We start from the raw sequence: 18,257 nt of genomic DNA, 5'->3' as shown, positions 1-18,257 counted from the left end.
TACCAGTGCACCCAACGTGCAGGTAAGAAGACTGAGGCTTGGAGAGACTGTGTCATGTGTCTAGCATCACACACAACATGAGGTGTGGGGAAGAAGATCCACAGATCGCCACCACCTCTCATCTTCACCCCCACCTCTCATCTTCATCCCCCACCTCTCATCTTCACCCCCCACCTCTCATCTTCACCCCCACCTCTCATCTTCACCCCACCTCTCATCTTCACCCCCACCTCTCATCTTTCACCCCCCCCCTCTCATCTTCCCCCCCACCTCTCACCTTCACCCCCACCTCTCACCTTCACCCCCACCTCCTCACCCCCACCCTCTCACCCCCACCTCTCATCTTCACCCCCCACCTCTCATCTTCACCCCCCACCTCTCATCTTCACCCCCACTCTCATCTCACCCCACTCTCATCTTCACCCCCACCTCTCATCTTCACCCCCACCTCTCATCTTCACCCTCCACCTCTCATCTTCACCCCCCCCCCCCCCCCCCCCCCCCCCCCCTCTCACTTCACCCCCCACCTCTCATCTTCACCCCCACCTCTCATCTTCACCCCCACCTCTCATCTTCACCCCCCACCTCTCATCTTCACCCCCACCTCTCATCTTCACCCCCACCTCTCATCTTCACCCCCACCTCTCATCTTCACCCCCACCTCTCATCTTCACCCCACCTCTCATCTTCACCCCCACCTCTCATCTTCATCCCCCACCTCTCATCTTCATCCACCCCCCACCTCTCATCTTTACCCCCACCTCTCATCTTTCCCCACCTCTCTCACCCCCCTCTCATCTTCACCCCCACCTCTCATCTTCACCCCCACCTCTCATCTTCATCCCCCACCCAGCTTCTTCCAGCCAAGTTGGAACAGCAATACTAACAGCCTCAATGATTGAAATGACTGTAAAGGTGCTGAGCTCTGTTCCTCTTTGAAACTGACAGGTTCCCATTATTTTTGCCAGCAAATGAACCTTAATCGCACTCTGCCACCCTTAGGTGGCATTTGGGAAAACACAGAAGGTCCTCAACATGTCAAGAATATAATTTGATCAACAAAACATCTGAAAGAGAAAGAGGGGGGAAGGTCAGTAGATGCTTATATAAAGAATAACTTAATGGGGCGAGCATTACAATCCGGGTTCTGAAGCCCTCCTCAGAAGAGAGGCATGATAAGCCTCGGAGGCGCTGGGCTGCGCTTCCCTGGACAGTCACAGAGAGGAGCAGCCTGCCCTCCCTGATGACAGCTTCAGGGATGGGTCGCTCCCTGGACAAAGAGGCCCATTTGGGTAATTTCTTTCCTTCCACTCCTACCCTCTCCATCCTCTAATCAGAGGAGACAAGGGAGCTTCAGAAACTCAAGTCAGATCACTCAAATGGCTCCTCCACTCAAAAATGGTCAAGTAGTTTCCCATTGTTTTCAGAAGGAAACCAAAGTGTTCCGCGTGGCCCTGTGGGCCTGGGTGACCCACTTCCTACCCAGATCCCCAACCTGGCTGCCGAGTCTCTGCCCTTTTGCATCTGCTGCCTCCCCTAGCTCCTCCCCAGACCCCAGGTACCCGACCACAAAACAGCAGCTGTTCTTGCTCGGCCTGTTGGATTGAATTTTGACCTGCTGGATGAGCTCCACCCCTGAGCTACATCCTCAGCTCTTGTATTCAGTCTTCCTTTTTTCCATTCTAAGACAGGGTTCTCTTGAGATTGTCCAGGTGTGCTCTGACCTGTTCATCCTCCTGCCTCAGCCTCCCATCCGGCTGGGATGACAGCTTGCACCCAGTGCCTGGGCTCTGGCTCTGGATCTTCTTGAACACTATTGGCCCCTACCTCAGAAACAGATCTGTATGTTTTTGCTGAACCTCAGCCGAGAGTAATCTACTTAAGGGCAGGGGCCAGATCTAGCTTAGTTGATGTTTGTTTTCTCGGCCTCAGGTTCACAATATTTGTTGGGGGGGGGGGGAGAGAAGGAAAGAAAGAAGAGGAGAAAGGGGGATGGGGGAGAGGAAGGGGGAGGATGGAGGGGGGAGAAGGGAGGGAGAGGGAGGGAAGATTGATAAGAGCTTGCTGAAGAGAGCTTCTGAGGAGCTGGGTTAATGAAATTCAGTGAGAACTCTCAGTTAGACATAAGGAAGCACTTTTTGATCAGGAGATAAGCACTGGAGCCAGATCAAGGTAGGGCTGATTTACAGCTACAAAGCTGGTTCCCAGCGCTAAGGTAAGGGCTGGGTCCCGTTAAGAAAGGAAGGCCACTTGCTTTTGCTGGCAATGAAAAGCCCCCCACCCCACCCCACCCCTCCTAATCTGCGTTCTTCCCTCTCTCCTGTGGGAGCAAGTGGCACAGGTGGCATTCTGGTCTGGGTGAAGGGAGAGAGAGGAGGGGGAGGTGGTTCTTCGCTCTTAACCTCCCCACAAAGTTACTGAAGACATCTCGAGTCGTGAATCATCCCTCTTTACAATCAAGCAGTTATTTAAAATGGAAAAAGGAAAAGAGACCCAGAAAGAGACGGAGCAGAGATGCTCGCAGCCGCTCCCCAGCTTGCGGCAATCAGCCCTGAGATGCGCCTCTGCTCACGCGAGCTGCTTCCCTGATTGAGGGAGCTAATTGCCGGCTGACACAGCTTCCAGGGAAAGCTCTCGGAGACAAAAAATGCCAAGTGCTACATCAACAACCAAACACTTCCATGCGCACTGCGATCTTACGGCTCAGGACCTTCGAGGCAACAGCAACCTCAGCTCCACCTAGCCACAGGCGGTTCTCTATCTCAAGTGACCAGTCCCCACTACCAGAGCCCTGGGGGTAGGGGAACCAGACAGAACCCTAATAGAGTTTTAAGAAATGGAGGTAGGCCAGGAAACTGACACAGGAAGGCACCTGTAGTCAAAGCAACGCCAAGATCAACAGCCACGGGGCTGTGTTTGTTGATTAAATTAGAACAAGGCTGGGAAAGGCGTGCTTACGGGGATGCCCACACAGGCCTGTTTATTGCTTCACTATCCCAGTCACTGAATCATAAAAACAGCCCAGGCGCCCATCTATAAATGAATGGACAAAGGAAATGTGCCACCTATTCACAACGGAATTCTATTCAGTCATAAAGAAGAAAGAAATTACATCATCCTGTAGGAAAATGGATGGAACTGGCGATCATGTTAAGTGAGACAAATCTAGGCTGGGGTGTGTTTGTGTGCAATGTGGGAGGAGCTAGGAGGCAGCGGGAGAGGGAAGGGGAGCCAGAGAGGGTGATGGGACTGCATGATGAGGAAAGGATGTAAGAGTGAAACATCTGTGGAAAGACCATAATGAAACCCAGGGCTCCACAGGCTAATGTTAAAAATTAATAATAATTTGAGTCACACTGGACCCAGTAAGATGGCTCAGCAGATAAAGGCAGAATTTGATGCCAAGGTGGACAACCTAAGTTCAGTCCCCACGTCTCACATGGTGGAAGGAGAGAACCTACCTTCACACATGTGTTGTGGCACACTCATGCCCCCCAGGCGTGTGTGTGTGTGTGTGTGTGTGTGTGTGTGTGTGCTCACGCACGCAAGTGCACGCTGAGGAGAGCCTAGGTCTCTAGGGAAGCAATTGAACAAACTTCTTTGCCAATGAGAGTTTATCTTCAATACAGAAGGCGTCCCCAAATGAGTCAGCTTTGGGCAGATGGAGCCATAGCTTGGCCTGCTCTGGGGTACAGCTGAACTCCAGCTACCTGCCTTCTGTTTCTCTGTGTTCCTCCCTCGGCTCTGGCACACCATCCCCACCCTTGACCCTCTAGCTGCAGCTTCAGGCTCTTATTGATTCCAAGTCTAGTCCACTCTGGTAGAAGCTACCCGCATGGCTTCCCCCAACCTTCTCATTGGTACAGGCCAGGCCAGCCTAACAGGTTCTGCGGGCGGTGTCAAGGGCAAGCTTACCCACTTCCTAAGAGCCTCCTGAAACCCCAGTGCTCAATTCTGCCAAGTCGCGGTGAGACTGACTTCCTCCTGTTCTGAGTGCAAGTTGACAGACACTCCCTGCAGGTCAACTTGGTGATCTCCCCAGAGTTCCTTCCCTTTGTTTTTATTTCTGGGAGTCAAGAAAGGAAGGGGTGCCTCAGGTGGCCCTATCCAAGTGTCTGGAGTCCCCACTGATTTTCAGGATGGAGAGACAGTCATCTGACTAGGAAAGCCTCAGCACTGGTGCCTTCAAGGTGGCAATCTTGTTCATACTTCCTGCTTCTAGCCCAGGTCACAGAGATGTTCCACATTCTTCACTCTCGTCACTTCAGAGGTGAAGGTCTGTGAGCTGGATTCTGGCATTCTCAGAATCCCTAGCAGGAAAACCTTTAGATAGCATCTAAATCCCACCCCACTTTTTAAAACTGAAAAATAATCTACACACACTGTAGCGTACAAGATACATCTGCTCTCATTTGCAATGTGGTTTTCTCCCTGTTCTCCAGCCTGTGTCTGTCCCAGAGATAACTGCAATTCTCTTCTTAACAACCGTGGATTTGTGCTGAACTCCCTCTAAGTCAATTACATAGCAAACACTTCTTTCACTCAACACAATTCACCTTCACGCTTACCCCTGCACCTTCTTTCCTGGTGTATGCTATTCCATTCTATGGACATACCACACTTTCTTTACTTATATATTTACAGGTAGTCAGGGTATTTCTAGCCTGGGGCTCAGATGAACAAAATATAAATGAATCTACTCTCACAGTCACATGCACTCACTTCTCTTGGGTAAACACTCAGGTGTGAAGTCACTCCGTCAACGGCAAGCATGCTTACTCTTAGTAGAAACCAATCTCCAAAATGGTTATGCCACTTTCAACTCCACCTGCAGCAGATGAGCAGTCCCAAGGCTCCACATCTTCGTCGACACTTGGTCATGTTGATCTTTTGAATTTCACCACCTGGGGCACAGAGAAGTCGCTGGGTTCTGACAAGCTTTTCTAGGTGAGCAACACAGTGCCACAGGCAGATTTCCATGTGTGCACACAGCCAGCTATGCGGCGTGTCTTGTGAAACACATCTTCTTGGCATCTGCCTTTCCCCTACTCTTTTCTTCTTTGCTTCGTTTCTTTTCTTTTCATGGGAAGACAGAGTCTTGCTATAGATCCCAGGCTGACCTCAAACACTCAGTCCCAGTGTGGAGATGGGAGGAAGAGTCATGATATTATGATACAAACATACTTCAAAACTAGACTGTAACTTGCAGATAGAATGTTCAAGCTGCAAGATGGCTGAGCAGGTGAAGATGCTTATGGCCAAGGCTGAGGCCCTGAGCTCAGCTCCAGGACTTCACGGTAGAAGGGGAGAACCTTCTCCTACAGGTTGTTCTCTGAGCGCCACATGCTCACCTCAACACATGCATACCTGCACACACACGCGCACACACACACACTTACACACACACACATTTACACATACACACAATAAATGTAAAAATTATATTTAAAACTCCCATTATACTAAAAAGTAAAGGCAATGCTTGTGACTAGTACCCCAAAATTGCTTGTGGCTAATGTTAACAGAGTGAGAACATGTGTATAATACAATGTTTGGATAGTGACTTAAAAAAAAAAAAGAAAACATTTTTTTAAAAGAAGAGCAGAAAGTGGCTGTGCCGTGACTTCCAGCTCTCCCCAAGGTGAGACAGTGGGTGAGCGTTATCTTTGCTTCATGGATGCTCTGCCTTGTATATACAGCTTTTAGAATTAGAAAAAGAGTCAACATTTTTTTAAATCACTAAGACTATTAAGCCTGACAGAAATTAAGCTTCCACAAATAAAACCCCTGCCTTGACAAAAACTAGTCCTTGCACATTTGATGTCTCCAGGCACAATTTTCTCAGCCTTGAAAGCCTTCCAGACACTTTCGTGAGAGGAAGTGGCCTTGTTTAATCTACTTGTTGCAAAGGTACTTCTGCATCTGGACTCCGGTGAGGTCTTCGCCCAAGCAGGCTGGTCTGAGGTGTGACAAGTCCTCAGCACAGCTCAGGGCTGGGGGCACTCTGAACAGGCAGATCCACCTGCACACGTGTTTCTGAACTCAGACCCAATGGTGTAAAAGCTGCACGCCCCATGAGGCCAGGGACCTCTGTGTTGGCCCTAATCAGTGCTGTGTCTCTGACGCCCAGCATAGGACTTTGTCAAATTTATTGGGTGAATGAATGATTGACATGAGCTATGAAGTTCCAATGTCCCCTTGCAGTACTCCTTGTATACTCAGAGGAGTGCGTCACCACAAAGCCATCCCCCAGAAGAGGACAGACCTCTCACGAGAGCACTGCCATGTAGTAAAACATCAGTCATGTTCTTCTGTGAAATTCGTTCCAGAGCCTGATAGTATCCAGAATTGTTCATAGGGTGGTCACCAGGAAGTGGCATGGAAGACCTCTGGAAGGATGTGAGCAGGGAGGCAAGTGGGCAGGGGAATCCATTCCTCTTGGACATTGAGGAGAAACCAGTCCCGCGGTGACTTGTCACAGTGCTGGAGTGGAGTTGAGAGTGAGAACCAGGGAGCTGGCAAGATGGCTCAGTCGGCAACACGCTTGCCATGCAGGCGTGAGAATCTGAGTTCCACTCCCAGCGCCCAGGTGACAAGACAGGTGTGCTAGTGTGTGCTTGTGATCACTGCACTGGGGAGGCAGAGACAGGAGGCTTCCTGGAGCTGGCTGGCAGCTAGTTTAGCCTAATGGGTGAGTTCCAGGTTCAGTGAGAGACCCTGTCTTAAAACACAAGGTGGATGGTACCAGATAAATGACATTCAAAGTTGACCTCTGGCTTCCATACATATCCACACATGTGTGCACATGTACACAGTGTACACTGCACACCTGTATATACATGCATATGTTATGTATGCATGTGTGTATGTATATATATATATACATATATATATATATATATGGAGAGAGAATGAGGAAGGAAGGAAGGAAGGAAGGAAGGAAGGAAGGGGAAGAAAGAGAGAGAGAGAGAGAGAGAAAGAAAGAAAGAAAGAAAGAAAGGAAGAAGGAAGGAAGGAAGGAAGGAAGGAAGGAAGAAAGAAAGAAAAGAAAAGAAAGAAACCCAACCAATAGACCTCACTCCTTATAGCATCTGCCCACACGTCCCCACATCACCCATGTCCTAGGTTACCTCAGTCACAGCTCATGCTCATTGGCACTGGCCTGCTTCCAAGAAAACCTCCAAATAAGGACTAAGCCTCCAGGACTGGTTCTTATGACTCTCTCCTGCAAACCTCCCCAGGGAAGGAGGCTGCTATCCTGAGACCCCAGGGGTCCCCAGACCTCCTCTAGACAGAAGCACCAAGACATCAGAAGGCACTACAGGCTGGGAGGAGCTCTGAAGCACCAGGTGAGGAGATGTGGCATAGTCAACCCCCACCAAGCTGTGGGGCACAGGGTCCTCAGCTGTCCCACACTGGACCACCAGGGAAGCTATGACAGTGTCGGACTGCCAAGGATTCCTAGATCTCCTGGTGCTGCTCAGAAGTGGCTTCACACCAGGGATCCAATCTCCCAGTTCCCTGCATACAGGTAGACTCGTGGGTGGAGCTGCCCGTGGAAAGTGTGTGGAAAGGTGTGCATCCCACCAAGACCTGGCTCAAGAAATTCTCCAGTCAATTGCCTCACTCTGTCCTTCCATGTGCCTGTGAGTGACAAAGCCCAGGTGATCTTGAGAGTCCCTTGTGAAGGACCACAGTGTGTCACCAGCCAGGTCCTGGAAAAACAGCGTTCAGTGGTTGGCAAGATGGACTTGACCCAGAAGAGAAGTCCTTCTCCATAGACACTCAGGTTCCTGACGTGTCTGGCACACCCTGTGCTCACTGTACTTACCACGGTAGACTTTGACACTAATGTAGTCAGAAGTTTTCCTGTGTCCCTCCTGTGGTCAGGACAAAGCTCTCCCACTCGCATCCCGAAGCTGTTTAGTCCCAAGTAAACACACAGAGGCTTATATTATTTACAAACTGGATGGCCTATGGCTCAAGCTTTCTCGCTAGCTAGCTCTTATAACTAAGCCCATTTCTATGTATCTATAAGTTGCCACACGGCTTCATGGCTTACCGGTACTTTCCCATCTTGCTTCTCCTGGCGGCAGCTTGCAGCGCCTCTTCCACCTCCCCTTTCCTCTCCCTCCCTCTCCAGTTGGAATATACCACATAACTTTATTCTGCCTCACCATTGGCCAAACAGCTTTACTTATCAACCAATCAGAGCAACACATATTCACAGCATACAGAAAGACATCCCACAGCACACTAATGCTTGTGCTGCTGCCCAGAGCGTGACTTCCCTAGTCTAGAGTGGACCCCTGGCTGGAGTGTCTTCAATGCTTCCCAGTGGTTCCAGTATCAGGAGTGAGGATCAGATTTCTGTCTCGGAAGCCTTCACAGAGCCCTCTATGGTTCAATCAACAAACCACGAAGGCATACTATGTGCTGGACCCTCCCCTTTGGCTGGCCAGAGACTCAGTCCCACTCTGCTCACTGTGGTAATGGAAACGGCAAACTCCACCAACCAGTGCCTGCTGGAGGATTTGGCAGGCTTCCCTAGTCCCTAAACGAGCCTCAGCTTTCTCCTTCTCCACAACAGTCCTGCCTATCACCAAGACGGACTACAGAGGACGGAGTGGGGACAAGTCTGTGGCTGAGAAAAGGTGACGAGGTCCCTCTGGGCAGAGCATGGTGCCATCCCAGAGCATACCAAAGGCTCCAAAGTCTCAACAAACTGTGGCAGACCCTCCTCTGTGACAGCCAGACCCAGGGACAGAGATGGAGAGGCAGTTAGTGCAGGTCCCCAGCTCTGAGAGTTCAGTGTCCACTTAGCTACAGAAGGAGCGTGGCAGTGTGGGAGGAGATGCAGGGTCCTCGGGGCCCTCTGGGTTCCCACACTAAGCCCTATCTCAGGCACTTAACTGCCAGGTTTGCTAAATAAAATAATAAATAAACACCCTGACTCCTCACTCAGGCTCCCGAGGTAACAAAAGCGGGAATGGACGCTCACACTTCTGCCAGCGTTTTCTTTCTTTGCGTCACCTGCTGAGCTCTGCGTAGGTCTGTTAGCCGCTTGAGGTGTGTCCATAGAAAATGGTGATGCCTGGCTTCTCCCATCCCTCTTCAGGGCTGAAAACTCAAAGATGAGAGCAACCGAGGCTTTTATAAAGTGCTGGTCTTCAGAAAAAGCTGGGTGTGGTGGCATGTCCTTGAAATCCCAGCACTGGGGAGGCAGATAGGGTAGGTCCCTGAACCTGCCGGCCGACCTAGCCTACGTGGCAGCGTCCAGGACATTTAGATACCCTGTCCAAAAAGATTAGTAGACAGTGCCTAGGGAATGACATCCAAGGTTGCCCCCCAGCCACCTCATAGACGCACACACAGGCGCATGTGAACCTGCACGGAGATGAGCACACAGAAGACAAACAAGCGAACCCCAATGTTCTGGTCCAGACCCACAAAGGTATCTAGATGTCCCTTGTCATTGTCCCTAAACTGCAGTTACCATGGAGTCCAGGATGAGCAGCGTCCTGCAGGACAGAACACTTCCTTCCCGCTAGCAATCATCTCCTTTGCCTGGGCTTTCAGAAGGATGTGTCTAGGCTAGCTCACTGGTTTCAGGAGGCAAAGGATGGACACATGAGGTAAGTAGAGACAGGGAAAGCGCTCTCTGTTGCTGGCAGAGATATGCAAATAAAGGGGGCTGTTTTAGACCCTGACTTTGGGGTTCGGTTTATCAGATGTGAGTTTCTCTAAACTAAATGGGGATTCTGAGCTGGCTTTAACATCTCCTTTCAAGTCTTTGGCTTTTCTTTGACCATACTTCTCCTAACCTCCCATTTCTGCCTCTTACCTCTCCAACCCACCTCTCCACCCCCCAAAACTCAGCTTCTCCTTCCCACATGTTCTGCCCTCATAAATAACCATGTGGCGGCCACTTTCACAGGGTCAAGCTCACAGCTCCCAAGAGCTCCACTTTCAAGGCCATCTCTTGGCAGTACTTCCTTTTCTCCAGCTACCTCACCAAGGCCTGGGGGCATGAGCAGCTAAAAGCCCTCCTCCAGTTCTGATGTGCAAATCTGAGAGCCTCTGGTGGCCCTTGGAAGTGCCTGTCCTTGCCGGGACTGCCTGCCCCTACAGCCCACCTGAACAGATTGACAGGAAAAGAGAGCTGGGATCTGAAGATGTGGAGTTCTAGAGCTAGAGAGAAACTCAAAGCCACCCCTCACCTAACCTGGAGAAACTGAGGCACATGGAAGAAAAGAGCCTTGCTCAATGTAGTTTCCTAACTCCTACCCTGGGCACAATCTACTGCCCCCTGCTGGTCATGGGGAAAAGCACAGGCACAAATGGGGATGTCCACCATTGTCTTTGCTCCCACACAAGGCAGGGACACCTACTAAAGTCCAGGGGGAAATCTGCTGGGTGTCAGGTCCCAGTTTGGGGGCACTTATGTCAGGATCTACGCTGGTGAGTATTTAGCATAACAAGTGGGTGCCAGACCAGGAACAGACAAAGTGCTTTATAGTAGGTGGGTAACAAAGGACCCTGATGACCTGTGTCCCCTGTCAGCCACTTGGCTCTCTGTAGCACCTCCTTGTTACTTTGCAATCTGTGCCCAGATTGCCCAATCTCCCCCCCCTTCTCTCTCCCCCCCCCCTCCCGGACTTCTTTCTCTTCATCTCTGGCTAAATGGACCCTTATTTCTCTTGCTTGCTGTGATCTTTCCCTCGTTCGTTTCCTGCTTTCTTCCTTTCTATGTCTCAATATCGCTGTGACCGCCCATCTCCCCCAGCCTGTCCCCTTCCACCATCCCCCATGCCCTCCCTTGAGGTTTCTGTCCACTGTCCTCCCCACACAGCCGGGCTGTTCTCTGCCAGCTACAATTACGAGTACGTCTGTTGAAGACAGCACACTCTTTTTCCATGATGGGTAACAAGAGGCTGTATGTTTGCAGCCACCGGCTGCAAATCCTGAATTCCCTTTCAGCACAAAAAAAGACAAGCACCCTCTTGGTTTATAAATATTAATTATAGGCACCCAGTAATGAGAGAACAGGGCGGCTGTTGGCTGTGATCTCCAATTGTTTGACTAATCCTAGAAACAGTTTAAACAAGACAGTTATTGCCTGACAGGAAGAGGAATTAGGAAGCCCCAGTCCTTCCAGGAGTGTCGGCTTAGGAAGTTGTAGAGACATAAGAAGTCTTAGAGGACACTAAGCCCTCCCAGCTCTGACCACCATCTTGTGTGTGTGTGAGGGCGGGAGAGTCCTGCTCTGGGAGAAGACTTGAGGGACCACATCAGAGGTTCTGCCGGCAGAGGGCCTGTACTCACAGGGAGAAGGCAAGGCTTAGAGAGATAGTGTCTGACATTTCATCTTTGGACTGATCCAAGGGTCTCACCTACATGGCGTCAGCTCCTGCTCCAGATCTTAACTAAGCAGGAGCAGAAGTAATTCCATCACACATGGCAACCCCGATGCTCTGGGCTTACCTCTGTTTTCCAAGCCCCTGTGTTTTCCTTTCTGAAAACTGGGAGAAAAGCGACCAAGACTCAGTGAATCTCCTGTTGATGCCAGTTAGACATACTTCTAAACTGACTCCCAGAGATCTCCTCTGGCTGTGGCAGCTGGGGGCAATTCCCACTGTGGCCTGATCTCCAAGCTCACATATCACCACTGGAGAGTTCAGAGAGTGCTATGTGCAAGGTAAAAAAAAAAAAAAAAAAAAAAAAAAAAAAAAAAAAAAAAAAAAAAAGTCACCTGCAGAAGAAGGACACATTCTGAAACAGAATGTGCCTCTGACACATCCCTGAGCAGGACCCCTCTGTTGAAGGAAAGTAGGTTATTCCTTCTAGAACATACATTTCTGAACACCCTCTTCCTTGGGGAAATCTTCACATTTGTAAAGCACTGAGCCATTTCTCATCCTGTGAGCATGGCAGCTGGCCTGTGGGAGACCCGGTGTGAAATGTGTGTTCCCTACCTGAATGAAGCAGAGCGCCATCTCCAGGGGTGGGGGTGGGAGTGGCAGGGCTAGCCTCCTCCCCAGACTATGCAGCCAGGACACAGCCCAACTAAGAGTGGAGCCCCAGGTCTGGGATCCCCGAATCCAGCTGAGGCTCATCATTCAGCCCTGACCCCTGTAGCTGCTCCAAGGGCCACACAACTCATGCCGGCCTCCTGGGAGGCTGGGACCAGTCTCTTCCCCTCCCCACCCTATCACTGTGGTAGAGGCCAAGCCCAGAGCACCCTTAAGTTCTTACAACATGTAACTACCCAGCTTCTATTCTTTCTACTAAGCGTCAGTTTTGTGAACTGTAAAATACTAATTTCACTACACAATGGTGGTAAAAAGCTGTGTACATGTTGGCTGTTGTTATTAATAACTTGCCCCCCTGTGATGCCCCCTGCCAGCCTCTGGGGACAGTTTACCCAGTCTCACATGTAGTGAAAGAGGTGGCCATGAGGCTGTGCCCACGAGCGCGCGCGCACACACACACACACATACGGTTTATAATACTGAGTGCCTTGGAGAGGTTGGGGGACCAGGTCTAGCTCCAGCCTTACCCTCACAAAGCCAAAACTCATGGCAGCTCCCCTTAGTGGGTCTGTGTGTGTGTTTCCTTTATGAGTACATGTTATATGCCAGGTCTGGAAGCCATGAAGAAGACAGTCAGTATCCCTGTTATCCGAGAGTTCACCATGATTATGGGAAGATGGGAGAACCCATGGAAGGGCCCAGCAGGCCCTGCCCCACTGGCATGGCCAAGAGGGAGCTGAGGGCTCTGCTTTGCTATAGGCTCAATCTTGCCGCCATCCAACTGGTCTGGGAGGAAAGGGTGGGGTGACTTGCTTAGGGAAACCCAATGCCAGCATACCCTCATCCAGCACAGGCTAACGCCAGCACACCCTCTTCCGGCACAGGCTAACGCCAGCATACCCTCATCCGGCACAGGCTAACGCCAGCACACCCTCTTCCGGCACAGGCTATCTAAGCACCTCATCAGAAGTGTTTCAGCTCCAAGTTCAGTGTCAGTCCTGCAGGAGACTGAATATAAGTCAAGGTACCATCTGCAGAGGGGACAAAGTGGCTCCTCCCCGGCCCTTCCCTGGCCTTCTTGAGTGTCATGATAGTGTTTGCTGGACCTGTCAGTTCGACGCTGGGCCCACAGCATACCTCTCCAGACCTCTCAAGGAGCCATGCCAGCTCAGTGGTCCCTTGGCCCATTTTCTGGTTAGACTCTGTCCCTGGAAGATCGCCGCCTCGGCACATTTGTGGGTGGAAGCCACTCACATCTGCGCCCTTGGCCCCTCCTTCTAGCCTTCCCATGCTCCTCGCTGCACCAGTGCTTTCGCCTGCAGCCAAAATCCTCATCACTTCCCCTAAAGATTTCCAAGAAAATGTTCTCCTAGAGCCAGAAGGAAACTGTGAGCAGATGCGAGCCTTCCAGTCTGTCCCCTGAATCCATGCATCTGCACTGTTGTCAAGTGGGCCATCTACTCACGGGCCAGCGCTGTCTGCTAGGGCCAGCATCCTGACCACTCTGAGCCTCAGTGTCCTTGTCTGCCACCGAGGACAGTAGTCATGACACCCCGACAGAAGACTGAGGAGCAGGGAAGAGATGCGCACAGAAAGGGACTCAATACTACTCTTCTGTGTATTTTTTTTTTCATTCATGAGTGTGTGTTATATGCCAGGCCCAGGAGCCATGAAGAAGAACACAGCTAGTGTCCCTGTTATCTAAGAGTTCACTGTGATGTGGGACAGAAAGACAGATGAATAAAAACACCAGTGCAGTGGGACCACACGCCACAAGGCTGGAGGGAGATATAAAGAACGGAGGGGTAGGGACCAGGGGTGCAGGCTTTTGAAGATGGATTCTTGAATACCTAGGAGGCACCCCCAGGCAGTCAGAATAGGAAGAGCATGCTGGGTAGATGAGAACCTCAGGAAAGGCCATAGAGAAGGCCAGAGAGAAGACAGGACAGAGGATGGGTGCCGAACGATCGGCAGAAGGGTTAAACACAGAAGAAGATGGGCGTGGACTCCTCGCTGGGCACTGAGGTCGTGAGGAGGGTTTTAAGTTGGAGGCTGACATGCTGTGTTAAGCCGAGCACATACCCAAGCCTGTGGGGGTTTACGTAACTTTCCCTTTTCCTCTCCAGCCTGTAGCCAGCCTAGAAATCTGAGAGCAAGCACTTTTCCTTATTTCTATTCAACCTGAAAGCTGCTGTTGCATCCAGCCTGCGTCGCATTGAAATGCAGGTGGCCTATGCAACAGTGTTGCTAAAATTACCAAAACTAACCACAGCCAGGGAAGGGGCCATTATCGGAAACAGATTTTATTACCATGGAAACCAGCAGATAATGCCAAGTCCAGTCATTTTTATTCTCCCCAAAGAGGGAGAGAAACAGAGAGCCTGAGAAGGCGGCCACCGAGGGAAGCTATTGAGAGGAAAAGAGCACGCTGGAGCAGTCTGGAAGACAGACGGCCTAACACAGAGCCTGTCAGCCGGGGTCCGGCACACCAACCTTGGGCCGTCCATCCACCGACTCCCACTACATTCATGGAAGCCGCACGACAGGCCCCAGGCCGGCAGGGAGCAGCCACAGGTGGCAGGAGTAACTTAGTAGTGTGACTTCCACACTGGGGTTCAAAATACAGGAAGCATCCAAAGGGCCCCAGGAAAAGCTGCCCCAGGGCGGCTGGCATTCCCTACGGGGACAGGGAGCAATGGCCTGGAGCAGAAGACCCAGCCTCAAGTTCAGGCTCTGTCCAGAGCGGCTTGCAATCTTTTTAGCAAAGTCATAGAAAATCATAGAGCCTCGGTTTCTTCAGGTGTCCTCAGACTGGGCGGGGGTGGGGGTGGGGGGGCGGGGGTTATGGGGATATAGGGTGCACAGATGCCGAAGCACCTCGCAAAGTGCTGGCGCTTTTGTTTACCTATTTTTCTCTTTCATGTCACAGTGAACTCTAGGGTAATGGGCACACTGACGGTGCTCTTGCCTGTGGCTCTAAGGCTTGGCAGATAGCATGTACTCATGAATAAAAAATGCACCTACTAACTGCTGCCACACATTATCCCTTCCCAGCTGCCAGAGAGTTGGCTAAATGCAGGCCTGGGATTTCTGTATCTCCACCCCAACTTTGTTTCCCGATTTGAAGAGCTCCCTCCAGCTCTTGCATAGCTCCTGGCCCTCTCTTGCCTCGTAGGACACATCCCCAATCCACTGGAATCCCAATTGCAAGGGTCAGGGAAAAGGACAAGGAGCATTCTGGGAGGAGAGCCGGGAGCCAGGCACTCACATGAATTTGTCTACAGGGCTGTAGTGAGACTCCCACAGACTCAACCCAGGGATGGGGTGGCCTCTGCCAAAGGACAGAGCAGAAGTGGGTGGGGAGAACCGGGGTGAGCTCATGACCCAGGAGGTGGGAGATATGAATGTGCCAGGGTCTTTCCCCTGCAGGAGTGAGTGGGAAATTCTAGCTTTGAGGAAGATGGCCAGGGAGGAAAGTCGCAGGAATCCACAGGTGGGCTTGGAATGCCAGCAGTCAGAAGGCTGAAGCAGAAATGATGTGAGTTCCAGACAAGACTGGGTCACATAGTGAGTTCCCAGCCAGCCTGGACCATATAATGATAACCTATCTCAAAAACAAAACAGGCAAGAAGCCACCAAGTCTACAAAAGACCCTGGTTTTCCTCACTACCTGTGCTTACGGTAAGGCCCATGAGGATGGTCTGTGGTCGCTCTTCTGCGGCAGTGCCTGCCCGGTACGGTGGGCTGTGGGTAGATGAGGTCATTGACCTCAGTGCCTTTGCACATCCACAGATGTCATCAGATCCTTGCGACTCAAAAGTCTGTGACCTCTGGGGACTTGGGTGGGACAAGTGTTCAGCAGCAGCCCTCCCGGAGATCTGTCTCTAGATCTAGGTTGACCTACATCACTTCCCTTCAGTGAGCCTCAGTTTCTTCATCAGCAGAATAGGAATAATATGTTCCCTATCTCACAGACCTACTGAGGATTAAAATAAAAATTTAATAAAAATCACTTGTGGGTCTGAGGACAGATCGGCTGGGAAATCCCTTGCTGTGTAAATACGCGGACCTGAGTGAGATCCCCAGAACCCATGCTGTAAAAGCCAGGTGTGCTGGGCTGGCGAGATGGCTTCAGAGGGTAAAGACGCTTGCTGCCATGCCTGCTGAGGACGACTGGAACTCCATCCCCAGAAGCCATGTGGTGGAGAGAGAGCGGAATTCCACAACTTGGCTTCCCACCTCCCCATGGGTATTGTACTGTGGCATTTGTGTGTGTGTACAAACACACACACAAAGACAAATAAATATTTTATTTTGAAAATTGGAGTCAGTCACGTTGAAAAATTAAAAGCACCATACTGAGTGTAAGCTGTTGTGGCGTTTTTTTCTATTTGTTTTCATACACCAGGAGCCCCAGCCCCCCCCCCACCAGGTGACAAAGGGCTTTTCATCACAAAATGACTCCATGGGACTGTTCTCTCAACAGCCCTGCTCACTAATGCCTCCCCCCACCCCAAGCCCTCCCCATAGCTGCGCACTCAAATCCCCACGCCGTCAGCACTTGACGGGATGCAGAGAGGCAGGATGCAGGAGGGGACGCGGGCATCAATTAACAGTTTAAGGCAGGAACGAGCCCATGATAAAATCCCCTCTCCATCCATCACAATGTAATAAGAACAGAACACGAATGTGAGAGTATCAACATGACCTACGACTCTGAGCTCATTGTCACCATTCTTTATGACCAAGCCTTGTGAGACACGAGCATCTCATTTCACTGCAGACATCACGGTGTTGCCAGGGGACAGAAAGCATGTCCAAGGCAGGCTGACCACTTGGGAATGCGCTTTGCAGGTCACAGAGACAGAAGGAGGAGGAGGGAGAGGAATGGGAGTTGTTTGGGGGTTTAGATGCTAAATACAAGTAGGAAGTCACAGGCCGGTCAAGGGTCATTGGAGGTTCTGGAGAAAAAAACATTTCTTTTTTTAATTTTTAAAAATTGTGTGTGTGTGTGTGTGTGTGTGTGTGTGTGTGTGTCAGAGAGAGAGAGAGAGAGAGAGAGAGAGAGAGAAAGAGAGAGAGGGAGAGATGTAGAGAGGACACACGTGCCAAGGCATGAATGTAGAGGTCAGAGGTCAACTTTCTGGAGCCAGGTCTCTCCTTTCCCTTCTTGTTGGTTCCAGGGATTAAATTCCAATCTCCAGCTGTCCTGCAAGCTCCTTCACCCACAGACCCTTCTTGACAGGCCCAGAAATGATATTTCGGTGTCCCCAGAAATCTCTATCCCTCACTGCAGCTGCCATTGTGGCCTCAAGGACCAACCTGGCACCATCCAGGGTATGTCCCCAGAGCTCTGGAGTGGTGGTGTCACACATCCCTACAGCAGCAGGTGACACAGGTCCAACGGGATAGACTGCAGGCCCGTCAACCTCCTACTCCAGGGCATTCATAGGGCGTCATGTGGCTAGGGCTATGCTGGTACTGAGGTTGGTCTAGGTGCCAAGCCCTTTCAAGGGTTTCCAGCCAAGGCTACTCTCCAGTTCCTATCCCACTGTCCTCTGACCACCCCATTTCCTGTCTCCCACTGAAGCACTGAATTTTTGTTCTTCTCTCCTTGTCCTGGAATGCTTGTCTCTTCACCTCACTGATCAATGGGACACCTCCCTGGCCTTCCAGCTGCACCTAAGGACCTCCTCCTCGGGGGCCTTCCCAGATGCCTTGCCTCCTCACTTTTCCTTGGCTCTAGGACCCCTATTTAAGTTCCCTGTTGCTCATTTTGTAGTGGAAATTCAACAGTCATGTTATTCATCAGGGGTCATCACCTGCATGGGACAACAAGCCACAAAGCTCTGGGGCCCTCTGTCTCCTTGCACAGCACCTGGGCTCACTCCTCTGTGTGTGAAACCTGTTTGTGGAGGGCCTGGGGAGATGCGTCAGTGGATAAAACACTTGCTGCACAAAGCTAGGACCACAGAAAAGCCAACTAGGCATGGAAGCTACCTGTAATCCCAGCACTCAAGAAGTGGAGACAGGAGCTGGAGAGATGGCTCAGTGGTTAAAAGCAGTAGCTGCTCTTCCAGAGGACCCAGGTTCAATTCCCAGTGGTGGCTCACAGCCTCTTAGAACTCCAGTTCTAGCCTATACCAGACTGCACACAACATGGTACACAGATAAACAGGCAGGCAAAGCACCCAGAAATATAAAATAGGAAGAAAATTAAAAATA

This window comes from Peromyscus leucopus, chromosome 2, assembly GCF_004664715.2.
Source record: "Peromyscus leucopus breed LL Stock chromosome 2, UCI_PerLeu_2.1, whole genome shotgun sequence".
NCBI lineage: Eukaryota > Metazoa > Chordata > Mammalia > Rodentia > Cricetidae > Peromyscus > Peromyscus leucopus.
Note: the sequence above shows the minus strand (reverse complement) of the source record.